At 41.1% G+C, this 14113-nt stretch overlaps 13 non-coding genes across 13 annotated transcripts; 9 read left to right on the top strand and 4 right to left on the bottom strand.

Moving 5' to 3' along the window:
- Nucleotides 1–592: 592 nt before the first annotated feature.
- LOC128318993 (U4 spliceosomal RNA) lies at nt 593–733 on the top strand. Its single transcript, XR_008302422.1, has one exon. It is a non-coding gene; the product is annotated as a U4 spliceosomal RNA (small nuclear RNA).
- A 766-nt stretch (nt 734–1499) lies between these two features.
- LOC128318992 (U4 spliceosomal RNA) lies at nt 1500–1640 on the top strand. Its single transcript, XR_008302421.1, has one exon. It is a non-coding gene; the product is annotated as a U4 spliceosomal RNA (small nuclear RNA).
- Nucleotides 1641–2917: 1277 nt separating this feature from the next.
- Nucleotides 2918–2990, bottom strand: trnaa-agc (transfer RNA alanine (anticodon AGC)). Its single transcript has one exon. It is a non-coding gene; the product is annotated as a tRNA-Ala (tRNA).
- A 1085-nt stretch (nt 2991–4075) lies between these two features.
- On the top strand, nt 4076–4216 carry LOC128318991 (U4 spliceosomal RNA). Its single transcript, XR_008302420.1, has one exon. It is a non-coding gene; the product is annotated as a U4 spliceosomal RNA (small nuclear RNA).
- Nucleotides 4217–4986: 770 nt separating this feature from the next.
- LOC128319012 (U4 spliceosomal RNA) lies at nt 4987–5127 on the top strand. The gene has a single exon (XR_008302441.1). It is a non-coding gene; the product is annotated as a U4 spliceosomal RNA (small nuclear RNA).
- A 766-nt stretch (nt 5128–5893) lies between these two features.
- On the top strand, nt 5894–6034 carry LOC128319007 (U4 spliceosomal RNA). Its single transcript, XR_008302436.1, has one exon. It is a non-coding gene; the product is annotated as a U4 spliceosomal RNA (small nuclear RNA).
- A 1272-nt stretch (nt 6035–7306) lies between these two features.
- On the top strand, nt 7307–7447 carry LOC128318990 (U4 spliceosomal RNA). The gene has a single exon (XR_008302419.1). It is a non-coding gene; the product is annotated as a U4 spliceosomal RNA (small nuclear RNA).
- Nucleotides 7448–8213: 766 nt separating this feature from the next.
- LOC128318989 (U4 spliceosomal RNA) lies at nt 8214–8354 on the top strand. Its single transcript, XR_008302418.1, has one exon. It is a non-coding gene; the product is annotated as a U4 spliceosomal RNA (small nuclear RNA).
- Nucleotides 8355–8877: 523 nt separating this feature from the next.
- trnaa-agc (transfer RNA alanine (anticodon AGC)) lies at nt 8878–8950 on the bottom strand. The gene has a single exon. It is a non-coding gene; the product is annotated as a tRNA-Ala (tRNA).
- Nucleotides 8951–10035: 1085 nt separating this feature from the next.
- On the top strand, nt 10036–10176 carry LOC128318988 (U4 spliceosomal RNA). Its single transcript, XR_008302417.1, has one exon. It is a non-coding gene; the product is annotated as a U4 spliceosomal RNA (small nuclear RNA).
- A 1277-nt stretch (nt 10177–11453) lies between these two features.
- trnaa-agc (transfer RNA alanine (anticodon AGC)) lies at nt 11454–11526 on the bottom strand. Its single transcript has one exon. It is a non-coding gene; the product is annotated as a tRNA-Ala (tRNA).
- A 1085-nt stretch (nt 11527–12611) lies between these two features.
- On the top strand, nt 12612–12752 carry LOC128318987 (U4 spliceosomal RNA). The gene has a single exon (XR_008302416.1). It is a non-coding gene; the product is annotated as a U4 spliceosomal RNA (small nuclear RNA).
- Nucleotides 12753–14028: 1276 nt separating this feature from the next.
- On the bottom strand, nt 14029–14101 carry trnaa-agc (transfer RNA alanine (anticodon AGC)). Its single transcript has one exon. It is a non-coding gene; the product is annotated as a tRNA-Ala (tRNA).
- Between the last annotated feature and the right edge of the window lie 12 nt (nt 14102–14113).

The following is a 14113-nucleotide window of genomic DNA, read 5'->3' as shown; positions in this document are numbered from 1 at the left end:
CAACCCTGGTTTGGTTCTTTTAAAAAACGACTTGGAGTGTTACTTTCGTAATTTGTCCACTTCTACTATCAGGAAGGCAACCAAAACTTTTTGTATATATGCTCCAGTAATTGCATTTGTGCATAATCTGGAAGACGTTCATTTACTTTAACACCTGTTTAATTTTACTTCTGCTCTCCCTCAGGCACTGATGTTGGGTGGGTGAGGAGGTGTGGGGTGCAGTCAGTGTTCCAGTTCATCCCAAAGGTGTTCAGTGAGTTTTCCAGCCAGGTTTTCTAGATCGTTTAATATGAGCTTGGAAATGAATATTGGCTGATTTCAAAGACTTCTACCTGTCGTGTCTGACTCCTCCCCTTTTAGATCCGACTGGAGGATTGGAAGCCTTTTATTTCTATTTAATTTCAGGTAGCTTATTTGACACCTTTTTGCTAGGAAATTCTTGAACCTGTTTGTTCTCAGTCAAACTAGTGACAGAAGGTTCAGTCGTGTTGTTCCTTTAGTGACTGACATACCTGAGCGATGTGTTTGGACTTACCATCCTGGACTGTCTCCTATCTGAATGTGGGCATGTGCCGTTGTGGGCGGGACCTTTATCCTTTCGCAGAGGCAATATCGTAGCTTATGAGGTTAATCCGAGGCGCGATCATTGCTGGTTGAAAACTTTACCCAATACCCCGCCTGGATGACTTGAAAAATAGTCAGCCGTGGCAATTTTTGATGGTCTCTAATAAGACCTTTAAAGTTGTGTCAAAAGAAGATTATGCGCTTGCTTTTTCCGAGCTAGTAACGAAGGTTTGGTTGGTAAAATGTACGTTGTTCTATGAACATTTATCTGGCGTGTTTTGACACGTCCATGGGTGTTCCTGGTGTAGTAGTGGTAGAATTTTGCTCCATGTGTTTTGCTTCATGTACTAAATGCGTTTCAGTTGCGGAATTCTGTTTAAGAAAAAGGAAATAAAAATTCTATGGCCAATTTCCATTGTTCCTAAGGGGAATTTTAACCAGTGAATAAGAAAGAGTAGGTTTTCCAAGGGGCTTTACCAGATTGCTTAATAATGGAATGGAACTGAATCTCACCTGGTTTCAAGCATGTACCTGTCGTATGTGACACCCGCCCCTTTTCTTCCAGACTGTAGCACTGGAAGGTTTTTGCTTGGTTTGTTTGTTTTCCAGCCAGGTTTTCTAGATCGTTTAATATAAGCTTGGAAATGAATATTGGCTGATTTCAAAGACTTCTACCTGTCGTGTCTGACTCCTCCCCTTTAAGATCCGACTGGAGGATTGGAAGCCTTTTATTTCTATTTAATTTCAGGTAGCTTATTTGACACCTTTTTGCTAGGAAATTCTTGAACCTGTTTGTTCTCAGTCAAACTAGTGACAGAAGGTTCAGTCGTGTTGTTCCTTTAGTGACTGACATACCTGAGCGATGTGTTTGGACTTACCATCCTGGACTGTCTCCTATCTGAATGTGGGCATGTGCCGTTGTGGGCGGGACCTTTATCCTTTCGCAGAGGCAATATCGTAGCTTATGAGGTTAATCCGAGGCGCGATCATTGCTGGTTGAAAACTTTACCCAATACCCCGCCTGGATGACTTGAAAAATAGTCAGCCGTGGCAATTTTTGATGGTCTCTAATAAGACCTTTAAAGTTGTGTCAAAAGAAGATTATGCGCTTGCTTTTTCCGAGCTAGTAACGAAGGTTTGGTTGGTAAAATGTACGTTGTTCTATGAACATTTATCTGGCGTGTTTTGACACGTCCATGGGTGTTCCTGGTGTAGTAGTGGTAGAATTTTGCTCCATGTGTTTTGCTTCATGTACTAAATGCGTTTCAGTTGCGGAATTCTGTTTAAGAAAAAGGAAATAAAAATTCTATGGCCAATTTCCATTGTTCCTAAGGGGAATTTTAACCAGTGAATAAGAAAGAGTAGGTTTTCCAAGGGGCTTTACCAGATTGCTTAATAATGGAATGGAACTGAATCTCACCTGGTTTCAAGCATGTACCTGTCGTATGTGACACCCGCCCCTTTTCTTCCAGACTGTAGCACTGGAAGGTTTTTGCTTGGTTTGTTTGTTTTCCAGCCAGGTTTTCTAGATCGTTTAATATAAGCTTGGAAATGAATATTGGCTGATTTCAAAGACTTCTACCTGTCGTGTCTGACTCCTCCCCTTTAAGATCCGACTGGAGGATTGGAAGCCTTTTATTTCTATTTAATTTCAGGTAGCTTATTTGACACCTTTTTGCTAGGAAATTCTTGAACCTGTTTGTTCTCAGTCAAACTAGTGACAGAAGGTTCAGTCGTGTTGTTCCTTTAGTGACTGACATACCTGAGCGATGTGTTTGGACTTACCATCCTGGACTGTCTCCTATCTGAATGTGGGCATGTGCCGTTGTGGGCGGGACCTTTATCCTTTCGCAGAGGCAATATCGTAGCTTATGAGGTTAATCCGAGGCGCGATCATTGATCATTGTACGTTGTTCTATGAACATTTATCTGGCGTGTTTTGACACGTGTTCCTGGTGTAGTCGTGGTAGAATTTTACTCTACGTGTTTTGCTTCATGTACTAAATGTGTTTCAGTTGTGGAATTCTGTTTAAAAAAAAAAAGGAACTAAAAATTGTATGGCCAATTTAGATTGTTCCTAAGGGGAATTTTAACTGGCTTCACCAGATCGCTTAATAATGGAATGGAACTGAATCTCACCTGGTTTCAGGCATGTACCTGTCGTATTTTTTGCCTGTTTAGATGGTTGATGTGAACATTACCTGATACTGCTGGCCCAAATCTGCATGATTTTATGCACTGCACTGCTGCCCCACGCTTGGCTGATTAGATAATTGCATGAATGAGTAGGTGTACAGGTGTTCCTAATAAAGAGCCTGATGAGTTTAATTTCTGTTGAAAACACGGCGGAGTGTGGAGGATGCGGGCATCGATCCCGCTACCTCTCGCATGCTAAGCGAGCGCTCTACCATTTGAGCTAATCCCCCTTCCCGAGAGTGGGGAAGTGCGCCACTCTGAGCCCGGAGAGGTGAATAACGTTTGCCTGCTTGGGACAATGTGTTTGCAAAAGCACGTCGGAAAAAATAAGAAGAAAATCCGTGCATTTTTTTCAAACTGGAACAGGTTCACAATATTGTGCTGGAAGAAAGTCTGTTCTTTGCTTAACAATTTTTTATTAAAGCGGAAAGGTAAAGAACTACCTTTCAGGCTCATTCACAGCTTTTATCCAGTCAAATCCTTTCTGGTGTCACATTTGAAATTGGATATTGATGACAGCTGAACTTTCTGTAGCTAACACCCTAAGACCTTTCTTCATTTTCTTTCGTTTCTTTCCCTTTTTATTTATTTATTTATTTATTGATTGATTGATTTATTTGGAATTCATTTACTGTGACTTGAAACACAAATTTATGCTCTGTATGCAATTTAATCATTTTATTAGCCAAGTATCACGTTCACAAATGCAGTGTAGTAAAACTTCAACCCTGGTTTGGTTCTTTTAAAAAACGACTTGGAGTGTTACTTTCATAATTTGTCCACTTCTACTATCAGGAAGGCAACCAAAACTTTTTGTATATATGCTCCAGTAATTGCATTTGTGCATAATCTGGAAGACGTTCATTTACTTTAACACCTGTTTAATTTTACTTCTGCTCTCCCTCAGGCACTGATGTTGGGTGGGTGAGGAGGTGTGGGGTGCAGTCAGTGTTCCAGTTCATCCCAAAGGTGTTCAGTGAGTTTTCCAGCCAGGTTTTCTAGATCGTTTAATATGAGCTTGGAAATGAATATTGGCTGATTTCAAAGACTTCTACCTGTCGTGTCTGACTCCTCCCCTTTTAGATCCGACTGGAGGATTGGAAGCCTTTTATTTCTATTTAATTTCAGGTAGCTTATTTGACACCTTTTTGCTAGGAAATTCTTGAACCTGTTTGTTCTCAGTCAAACTAGTGACAGAAGGTTCAGTCGTGTTGTTCCTTTAGTGACTGACATACCTGAGCGATGTGTTTGGACTTACCATCCTGGACTGTCTCCTATCTGAATGTGGGCATGTGCCGTTGTGGGCGGGACCTTTATCCTTTCGCAGAGGCAATATCGTAGCTTATGAGGTTAATCCGAGGCGCGATCATTGCTGGTTGAAAACTTTACCCAATACCCCGCCTGGATGACTTGAAAAATAGTCAGCCGTGGCAATTTTTGATGGTCTCTAATAAGACCTTTAAAGTTGTGTCAAAAGAAGATTATGCGCTTGCTTTTTCCGAGCTAGTAACGAAGGTTTGGTTGGTAAAATGTACGTTGTTCTATGAACATTTATCTGGCGTGTTTTGACACGTCCATGGGTGTTCCTGGTGTAGTAGTGGTAGAATTTTGCTCCATGTGTTTTGCTTCATGTACTAAATGCGTTTCAGTTGCGGAATTCTGTTTAAGAAAAAGGAAATAAAAATTCTATGGCCAATTTCCATTGTTCCTAAGGGGAATTTTAACCAGTGAATAAGAAAGAGTAGGTTTTCCAAGGGGCTTTACCAGATTGCTTAATAATGGAATGGAACTGAATCTCACCTGGTTTCAAGCATGTACCTGTCGTATGTGACACCCGCCCCTTTTCTTCCAGACTGTAGCACTGGAAGGTTTTTGCTTGGTTTGTTTGTTTGTTTTCCAGCCAGGTTTTCTAGATCGTTTAATATGAGCTTGGAAATGAATATTGGCTGATTTCAAAGACTTCTACCTGTCGTGTCTGACTCCTCCCCTTTAAGATCCGACTGGAGGATTGGAAGCCTTTTATTTCTATTTAATTTCAGGTAGCTTATTTGACACCTTTTTGCTAGGAAATTCTTGAACCTGTTTGTTCTCAGTCAAACTAGTGACAGAAGGTTCAGTCGTGTTGTTCCTTTAGTGACTGACATACCTGAGCGATGTGTTTGGACTTACCATCCTGGACTGTCTCCTATCTGAATGTGGGCATGTGCCGTTGTGGGCGGGATCTTTATCCTTTCGCAGAGGCAATATCGTAGCTTATGAGGTTAATCCGAGGCGCGATCATTGCTGGTTGAAAACTTTACCCAATACCACGCCTGGATGACTTGAAAAATAGTCAGCCGTGGCAATTTTTGATGGTCTCTAATAAGACCTTTAAAGTTGTGTCAAAAGAAGATTATGCGCTTGCTTTTTCCGAGCTAGTAACGAAGGTTTGGTTGGTAAAATGTACGTTGTTCTATGAACATTTATCTGGCGTGTTTTGACACGTCCATGGGTGTTCCTGGTGTAGTAGTGGTAGAATTTTGCTCCATGTGTTTTGCTTCATGTACTAAATGCGTTTTAGTTGCGGAATTCTGTTTAAGAAAAAGGAAATAAAAATTCTATGGCCAATTTCCATTGTTCCTAAGGGGAATTTTAACCAGTGAATAAGAAAGAGTAGGTTTTCCAAGGGGCTTTACCAGATTGCTTAATAATGGAATGGAACTGAATCTCACCTGGTTTCAAGCATGTACCTGTCGTATGTGACACCCGCCCCTTTTCTTCCAGACTGTAGCACTGGAAGGTTTTTGCTTGGTTTGTTTGTTTTCCAGCCAGGTTTTCTAGATCGTTTAATATGAGCTTGGAAATGAATATTGGCTGATTTCAAAGACTTCTACCTGTCGTGTCTGACTCCTCCCCTTTAAGATCCGACTGGAGGATTGGAAGCCTTTTATTTCTATTTAATTTCAGGTAGCTTATTTGACACCTTTTTGCTAGGAAATTCTTGAACCTGTTTGTTCTCAGTCAAACTAGTGACAGAAGGTTCAGTCGTGTTGTTCCTTTAGTGACTGACATACCTGAGCGATGTGTTTGGACTTACCATCCTGGACTGTCTCCTATCTGAATGTGGGCATGTGCCGTTGTGGGCGGGACCTTTATCCTTTCGCAGAGGCAATATCGTAGCTTATGAGGTTAATCCGAGGCGCGATCATTGCTGGTTGAAAACTTTACCCAATACCCCGCCTGGATGACTTGAAAAATAGTCAGCCGTGGCAATTTTTGATGGTCTCTAATGAGACCTTTAAAGTTGTATCAAAAGACGATTGTGTGTTTAATTTTTCCGAGCTAGTAATGAAGATATGGTTGGTAAATTTTACGTTGTTCTATGAGCATTTATCTGGCGTGTTTTGACACGTGTTCCTGGTGTAGTCGTGGTAGAATTTTACTCTACGTGTTTTGCTTCATGTACTAAATGTGTTTCAGTTGTGGAATTCTGTTTTAAAAAAAAAAAGGAACTAAAAATTGTATGGCCAATTTAGATTGTTCCTAAGGGGAATTTTAACTGGCTTCACCTGATCGCTTAATAATGGAATGGAACTGAATCTCACCTGGTTTCAGGCATGTACCTGTCGTATTTTTTGCCTGTTTAGATGGTTGATGTGAACATTACCTGATACTGCTGGCCCAAATCTGCATGATTTTATGCACTGCACTGCTGCCCCACGCTTGGCTGATTAGATAATTGCATGAATGAGTAGGTGTACAGGTGTTCCTAATAAAGAGCCTCATGAGTTTAATTTCTGTTGAAAACACGGCGTGATCGATCCCGCTACCTCTCGCATGCTAAGCGAGCGCTCTACCATTTGAGCTAATCCCCCTTCCCGAGAGTGGGGAAGTGCGCCACTCTGAGCCCGGAGAGGTGAATAACGTTTGCCTGCTTGGGACAATGTGTTTGCAAAAGCACGTCGGAAAAAATAAGAAGAAAATCCGTGCATTTTTTTCAAACTGGAATTTGTGTTACTTTCATAATTTGTCCACTTCTACTATCAGGAAGGCAACCAAAACTTTTTGTATATATGCTCCAGTAATTGCATTTGTGCATAATCTGGAAGACGTTCATTTACTTTAACACCTGTTTAATTTTACTTCTGCTCTCCCTCAGGCACTGATGTTGGGTGGGTGAGGAGGTGTGGGGTGCAGTCAGTGTTCCAGTTCATCCCAAAGGTGTTCAGTGAGTTTTCCAGCCAGGTTTTCTAGATCGTTTAATATGAGCTTGGAAATGAATATTGGCTGATTTCAAAGACTTCTACCTGTCGTGTCTGACTCCTCCCCTTTTAGATCCGACTGGAGGATTGGAAGCCTTTTATTTCTATTTAATTTCAGGTAGCTTATTTGACACCTTTTTGCTAGGAAATTCTTGAACCTGTTTGTTCTCAGTCAAACTAGTGACAGAAGGTTCAGTCGTGTTGTTCCTTTAGTGACTGACATACCTGAGCGATGTGTTTGGACTTACCATCCTGGACTGTCTCCTATCTGAATGTGGGCATGTGCCGTTGTGGGCGGGACCTTTATCCTTTCGCAGAGGCAATATCGTAGCTTATGAGGTTAATCCGAGGCGCGATCATTGCTGGTTGAAAACTTTACCCAATACCCCGCCTGGATGACTTGAAAAATAGTCAGCCGTGGCAATTTTTGATGGTCTCTAATAAGACCTTTAAAGTTGTGTCAAACGAAGATTATGCGCTTGCTTTTTCCGAGCTAGTAACGAAGGTTTGGTTGGTAAAATGTACGTTGTTCTATGAACATTTATCTGGCGTGTTTTGACACGTCCATGGGTGTTCCTGGTGTAGTAGTGGTAGAATTTTGCTCCATGTGTTTTGCTTCATGTACTAAATGCGTTTCAGTTGCGGAATTCTGTTTAAGAAAAAGGAAATAAAAATTCTATGGCCAATTTCCATTGTTCCTAAGGGGAATTTTAACCAGTGAATAAGAAAGAGTAGGTTTTCCAAGGGGCTTTACCAGATTGCTTAATAATGGAATGGAACTGAATCTCACCTGGTTTCAAGCATGTACCTGTCGTATGTGACACCCGCCCCTTTTCTTCCAGACTGTAGCACTGGAAGGTTTTTGCTTGGTTTGTTTGTTTTCCAGCCAGGTTTTCTAGATCGTTTAATATAAGCTTGGAAATGAATATTGGCTGATTTCAAAGACTTCTACCTGTCGTGTCTGACTCCTCCCCTTTAAGATCCGACTGGAGGATTGGAAGCCTTTTATTTCTATTTAATTTCAGGTAGCTTATTTGACACCTTTTTGCTAGGAAATTCTTGAACCTGTTTGTTCTCAGTCAAACTAGTGACAGAAGGTTCAGTCGTGTTGTTCCTTTAGTGACTGACATACCTGAGCGATGTGTTTGGACTTACCATCCTGGACTGTCTCCTATCTGAATGTGGGCATGTGCCGTTGTGAGCGGGACCTTTATCCTTTCGCAGAGGCAATATCGTAGCTTATGAGGTTAATCCGAGGCGCGATCATTGCTGGTTGAAAACTTTACCCAATACCCCGCCTGGATGACTTGAAAAATAGTCAGCCGTGGCAATTTTTGATGGTCTCTAATAAGACCTTTAAAGTTGTGTCAAAAGAAGATTGTGTGTTTAATTTTTCCGAGCTACTAATGAAGATTTGGTTGGTAAAATGTACGTTGTTCTATGAACCTTTATCTGGCGTGTTTTGACACGTGTTCCTGGTGTAGTCGTGGTAGAATTTTACTCTACGTGTTTTGCTTCATGTACTAAATGTGTTTCAGTTGTGGAATTCTGTTTAAAAAAAAAAAGGAACTAAAAATTGTATGGCCAATTTAGATTGTTCCTAAGGGGAATTTTAACTGGCTTCACCAGATCGCTTAATAATGGAATGGAACTGAATCTCACCTGGTTTCAGGCATGTACCTGTCGTATTTTTTGCCTGTTTAGATGGTTGATGTGAACATTACCTGATACTGCTGGCCCAAATCTGCATGATTTTATGCACTGCACTGCTGCCCCACGCTTGGCTGATTAGATAATTGCATGAATGAGTAGGTGTACAGGTGTTCCTAATAAAGAGCCTGATGAGTTTAATTTCTGTTGAAAACACGGCGGAGTGTGGAGGATGCGGGCATCGATCCCGCTACCTCTCGCATGCTAAGCGAGCGCTCTACCATTTGAGCTAATCCCCCTTCCCGAGAGTGGGGAAGTGCGCCACTCTGAGCCCGGAGAGGTGAATAACGTTTGCCTGCTTGGGACAATGTGTTTGCAAAAGCACGTCGGAAAAAATAAGAAGAAAATCCGTGCATTTTTTTCAAACTGGAACAGGTTCACAATATTGTGCTGGAAGAAAGTCTGTTCTTTGCTTAACAATTTTTTATTAAAGCGGAAAGGTAAAGAACTACCTTTCAGGCTCATTCACAGCTTTTATCCAGTCAAATCCTTTCTGGTGTCACATTTGAAATTGGATATTGATGACAGCTGAACTTTCTGTAGCTAACACCCTAAGACCTTTCTTCATTTTCTTTCGTTTCTTTCCCTTTTTATTTATTTATTTATTTATTTATTGATTGATTTATTTGGAATTCATTTACTGTGACTTGAAACACAAATTTATGCTCTGTATGCAATTTAATCATTTTATTAGCCAAGTATCACGTTCACAAATGCAGTGTAGTAAAACTTCAACCCTGGTTTGGTTCTTTTAAAAAACGACTTGGAGTGTTACTTTCATAATTTGTCCACTTCTACTATCAGGAAGGCAACCAAAACTTTTTGTATATATGCTCCAGTAATTGCATTTGTGCATAATCTGGAAGACGTTCATTTACTTTAACACCTGTTTAATTTTACTTCTGCTCTCCCTCAGGCACTGATGTTGGGTGGGTGAGGAGGTGTGGGGTGCAGTCAGTGTTCCAGTTCATCCCAAAGGTGTTCAGTGAGTTTTCCAGCCAGGTTTTCTAGATCGTTTAATATGAGCTTGGAAATGAATATTGGCTGATTTCAAAGACTTCTACCTGTCGTGTCTGACTCCTCCCCTTTTAGATCCGACTGGAGGATTGGAAGCCTTTTATTTCTATTTAATTTCAGGTAGCTTATTTGACACCTTTTTGCTAGGAAATTCTTGAACCTGTTTGTTCTCAGTCAAACTAGTGACAGAAGGTTCAGTCGTGTTGTTCCTTTAGTGACTGACATACCTGAGCGATGTGTTTGGACTTACCATCCTGGACTGTCTCCTATCTGAATGTGGGCATGTGCCGTTGTGGGCGGGACCTTTATCCTTTCGCAGAGGCAATATCGTAGCTTATGAGGTTAATCCGAGGCGCGATCATTGCTGGTTGAAAACTTTACCCAATACCCCGCCTGGATGACTTGAAAAATAGTCAGCCGTGGCAATTTTTGATGGTCTCTAATAAGACCTTTAAAGTTGTGTCAAAAGAAGATTATGCGCTTGCTTTTTCCGAGCTAGTAACGAAGGTTTGGTTGGTAAAATGTACGTTGTTCTATGAACATTTATCTGGCGTGTTTTGACACGTCCATGGGTGTTCCTGGTGTAGTAGTGGTAGAATTTTGCTCCATGTGTTTTGCTTCATGTACTAAATGCGTTTCAGTTGCGGAATTCTGTTTAAGAAAAAGGAAATAAAAATTCTATGGCCAATTTCCATTGTTCCTAAGGGGAATTTTAACCAGTGAATAAGAAAGAGTAGGTTTTCCAAGGGGCTTTACCAGATTGCTTAATAATGGAATGGAACTGAATCTCACCTGGTTTCAAGCATGTACCTGTCGTATGTGACACCCGCCCCTTTTCTTCCAGACTGTAGCACTGGAAGGTTTTTGCTTGGTTTGTTTGTTTTCCAGCCAGGTTTTCTAGATCGTTTAATATAAGCTTGGAAATGAATATTGGCTGATTTCAAAGACTTCTACCTGTCGTGTCTGACTCCTCCCCTTTAAGATCCGACTGGAGGATTGGAAGCCTTTTATTTCTATTTAATTTCAGGTAGCTTATTTGACACCTTTTTGCTAGGAAATTCTTGAACCTGTTTGTTCTCAGTCAAACTAGTGACAGAAGGTTCAGTCGTGTTGTTCCTTTAGTGACTGACATACCTGAGCGATGTGTTTGGACTTACCATCCTGGACTGTCTCCTATCTGAATGTGGGCATGTGCCGTTGTGGGCGGGACCTTTATCCTTTCGCAGAGGCAATATCGTAGCTTATGAGGTTAATCCGAGGCGCGATCATTGATCATTGTACGTTGTTCTATGAACATTTATCTGGCGTGTTTTGACACGTGTTCCTGGTGTAGTCGTGGTAGAATTTTACTCTACGTGTTTTGCTTCATGTACTAAATGTGTTTCAGTTGTGGAATTCTGTTTAAAAAAAAAAAGGAACTAAAAATTGTATGGCCAATTTAGATTGTTCCTAAGGGGAATTTTAACTGGCTTCACCAGATCGCTTAATAATGGAATGGAACTGAATCTCACCTGGTTTCAGGCATGTACCTGTCGTATTTTTTGCCTGTTTAGATGGTTGATGTGAACATTACCTGATACTGCTGGCCCAAATCTGCATGATTTTATGCACTGCACTGCTGCCCCACGCTTGGCTGATTAGATAATTGCATGAATGAGTAGGTGTACAGGTGTTCCTAATAAAGAGCCTGATGAGTTTAATTTCTGTTGAAAACACGGCGGAGTGTGGAGGATGCGGGCATCGATCCCGCTACCTCTCGCATGCTAAGCGAGCGCTCTACCATTTGAGCTAATCCCCCTTCCCGAGAGTGGGGAAGTGCGCCACTCTGAGCCCGGAGAGGTGAATAACGTTTGCCTGCTTGGGACAATGTGTTTGCAAAAGCACGTCGGAAAAAATAAGAAGAAAATCCGTGCATTTTTTTCAAACTGGAACAGGTTCACAATATTGTGCTGGAAGAAAGTCTGTTCTTTGCTTAACAATTTTTTATTAAAGCGGAAAGGTAAAGAACTACCTTTCAGGCTCATTCACAGCTTTTATCCAGTCAAATCCTTTCTGGTGTCACATTTGAAATTGGATATTGATGACAGCTGAACTTTCTGTAGCTAACACCCTAAGACCTTTCTTCATTTTCTTTCGTTTCTTTCCCTTTTTATTTATTTATTTATTTATTTATTGATTGATTTATTTGGAATTCATTTACTGTGACTTGAAACACAAATTTATGCTCTGTATGCAATTTAATCATTTTATTAGCCAAGTATCACGTTCACAAATGCAGTGTAGTAAAACTTCAACCCTGGTTTGGTTCTTTTAAAAAACGACTTGGAGTGTTACTTTCATAATTTGTCCACTTCTACTATCAGGAAGGCAACCAAAACTTTTTGTATATATGCTCCAGTAATTGCATTTGTGCATAATCTGGAAGACGTTCATTTACTTTAACACCTGTTTAATTTTACTTCTGCTCTCCCTCAGGCACTGATGTTGGGTGGGTGAGGAGGTGTGGGGTGCAGTCAGTGTTCCAGTTCATCCCAAAGGTGTTCAGTGAGTTTTCCAGCCAGGTTTTCTAGATCGTTTAATATGAGCTTGGAAATGAATATTGGCTGATTTCAAAGACTTCTACCTGTCGTGTCTGACTCCTCCCCTTTTAGATCCGACTGGAGGATTGGAAGCCTTTTATTTCTATTTAATTTCAGGTAGCTTATTTGACACCTTTTTGCTAGGAAATTCTTGAACCTGTTTGTTCTCAGTCAAACTAGTGACAGAAGGTTCAGTCGTGTTGTTCCTTTAGTGACTGACATACCTGAGCGATGTGTTTGGACTTACCATCCTGGACTGTCTCCTATCTGAATGTGGGCATGTGCCGTTGTGGGCGGGACCTTTATCCTTTCGCAGAGGCAATATCGTAGCTTATGAGGTTAATCCGAGGCGCGATCATTGCTGGTTGAAAACTTTACCCAATACCCCGCCTGGATGACTTGAAAAATAGTCAGCCGTGGCAATTTTTGATGGTCTCTAATAAGACCTTTAAAGTTGTGTCAAAAGAAGATTATGCGCTTGCTTTTTCCGAGCTAGTAACGAAGGTTTGGTTGGTAAAATGTACGTTGTTCTATGAACATTTATCTGGCGTGTTTTGACACGTCCATGGGTGTTCCTGGTGTAGTAGTGGTAGAATTTTGCTCCATGTGTTTTGCTTCATGTACTAAATGCGTTTCAGTTGCGGAATTCTGTTTAAGAAAAAGGAAATAAAAATTCTATGGCCAATTTCCATTGTTCCTAAGGGGAATTTTAACCAGTGAATAAGAAAGAGTAGGTTTTCCAAGGGGCTTTACCAGATTGCTTAATAATGGAATGGAACTGAATCTCACCTGGTTTCAAGCATGTACCTGTCGTATGTGACACCCGCCCCTTTTCTTCCAGACTGTAGCACTGGAAGGTTTTTGCTTGGTTTGTTTGTTTTCCAGCCAGGTTTTCTAGATCGTTTAATATAAGCTTGGAAATGAATATTGGCTGATTTCAAAGACTTCTACCTGTCGTGTCTGACTCCTCCCCTTTAAGATCCGACTGGAGGATTGGAAGCCTTTTATTTCTATTTAATTTCAGGTAGCTTATTTGACACCTTTTTGCTAGGAAATTCTTGAACCTGTTTGTTCTCAGTCAAACTAGTGACAGAAGGTTCAGTCGTGTTGTTCCTTTAGTGACTGACATACCTGAGCGATGTGTTTGGACTTACCATCCTGGACTGTCTCCTATCTGAATGTGGGCATGTGCCGTTGTGGGCGGGACCTTTATCCTTTCGCAGAGGCAATATCGTAGCTTATGAGGTTAATCCGAGGCGCGATCATTGATCATTGTACGTTGTTCTATGAACATTTATCTGGCGTGTTTTGACACGTGTTCCTGGTGTAGTCGTGGTAGAATTTTACTCTACGTGTTTTGCTTCATGTACTAAATGTGTTTCAGTTGTGGAATTCTGTTTAAAAAAAAAAGGAACTAAAAATTGTATGGCCAATTTAGATTGTTCCTAAGGGGAATTTTAACTGGCTTCACCAGATCGCTTAATAATGGAATGGAACTGAATCTCACCTGGTTTCAGGCATGTACTTGTCGTATTTTTTGCCTGTTTAGATGGTTGATGTGAACATTACCTGATACTGCTGGCCCAAATCTGCATGATTTTATGCACTGCACTGCTGCCCCACGCTTGGCTGATTAGATAATTGCATGAATGAGTAGGTGTACAGGTGTTCCTAATAAAGAGCCTGATGAGTTTAATTTCTGTTGAAAACACGGCGGAGTGTGGAGGATGCGGGCATCGATCCCGCTACCTCTCGCATGCTAAGCGAGCGCTCTACCATTTGAGCTAATCCCCCTTCCCGAGAGTG

This window comes from Pangasianodon hypophthalmus, chromosome 9 (genome assembly GCF_027358585.1).
Source record: "Pangasianodon hypophthalmus isolate fPanHyp1 chromosome 9, fPanHyp1.pri, whole genome shotgun sequence".
Lineage (NCBI taxonomy): Eukaryota > Metazoa > Chordata > Actinopteri > Siluriformes > Pangasiidae > Pangasianodon > Pangasianodon hypophthalmus.
The sequence above is the reverse complement of the archived record's forward strand: the minus strand, read 5'-3'. Positions and strand labels throughout refer to the sequence as shown.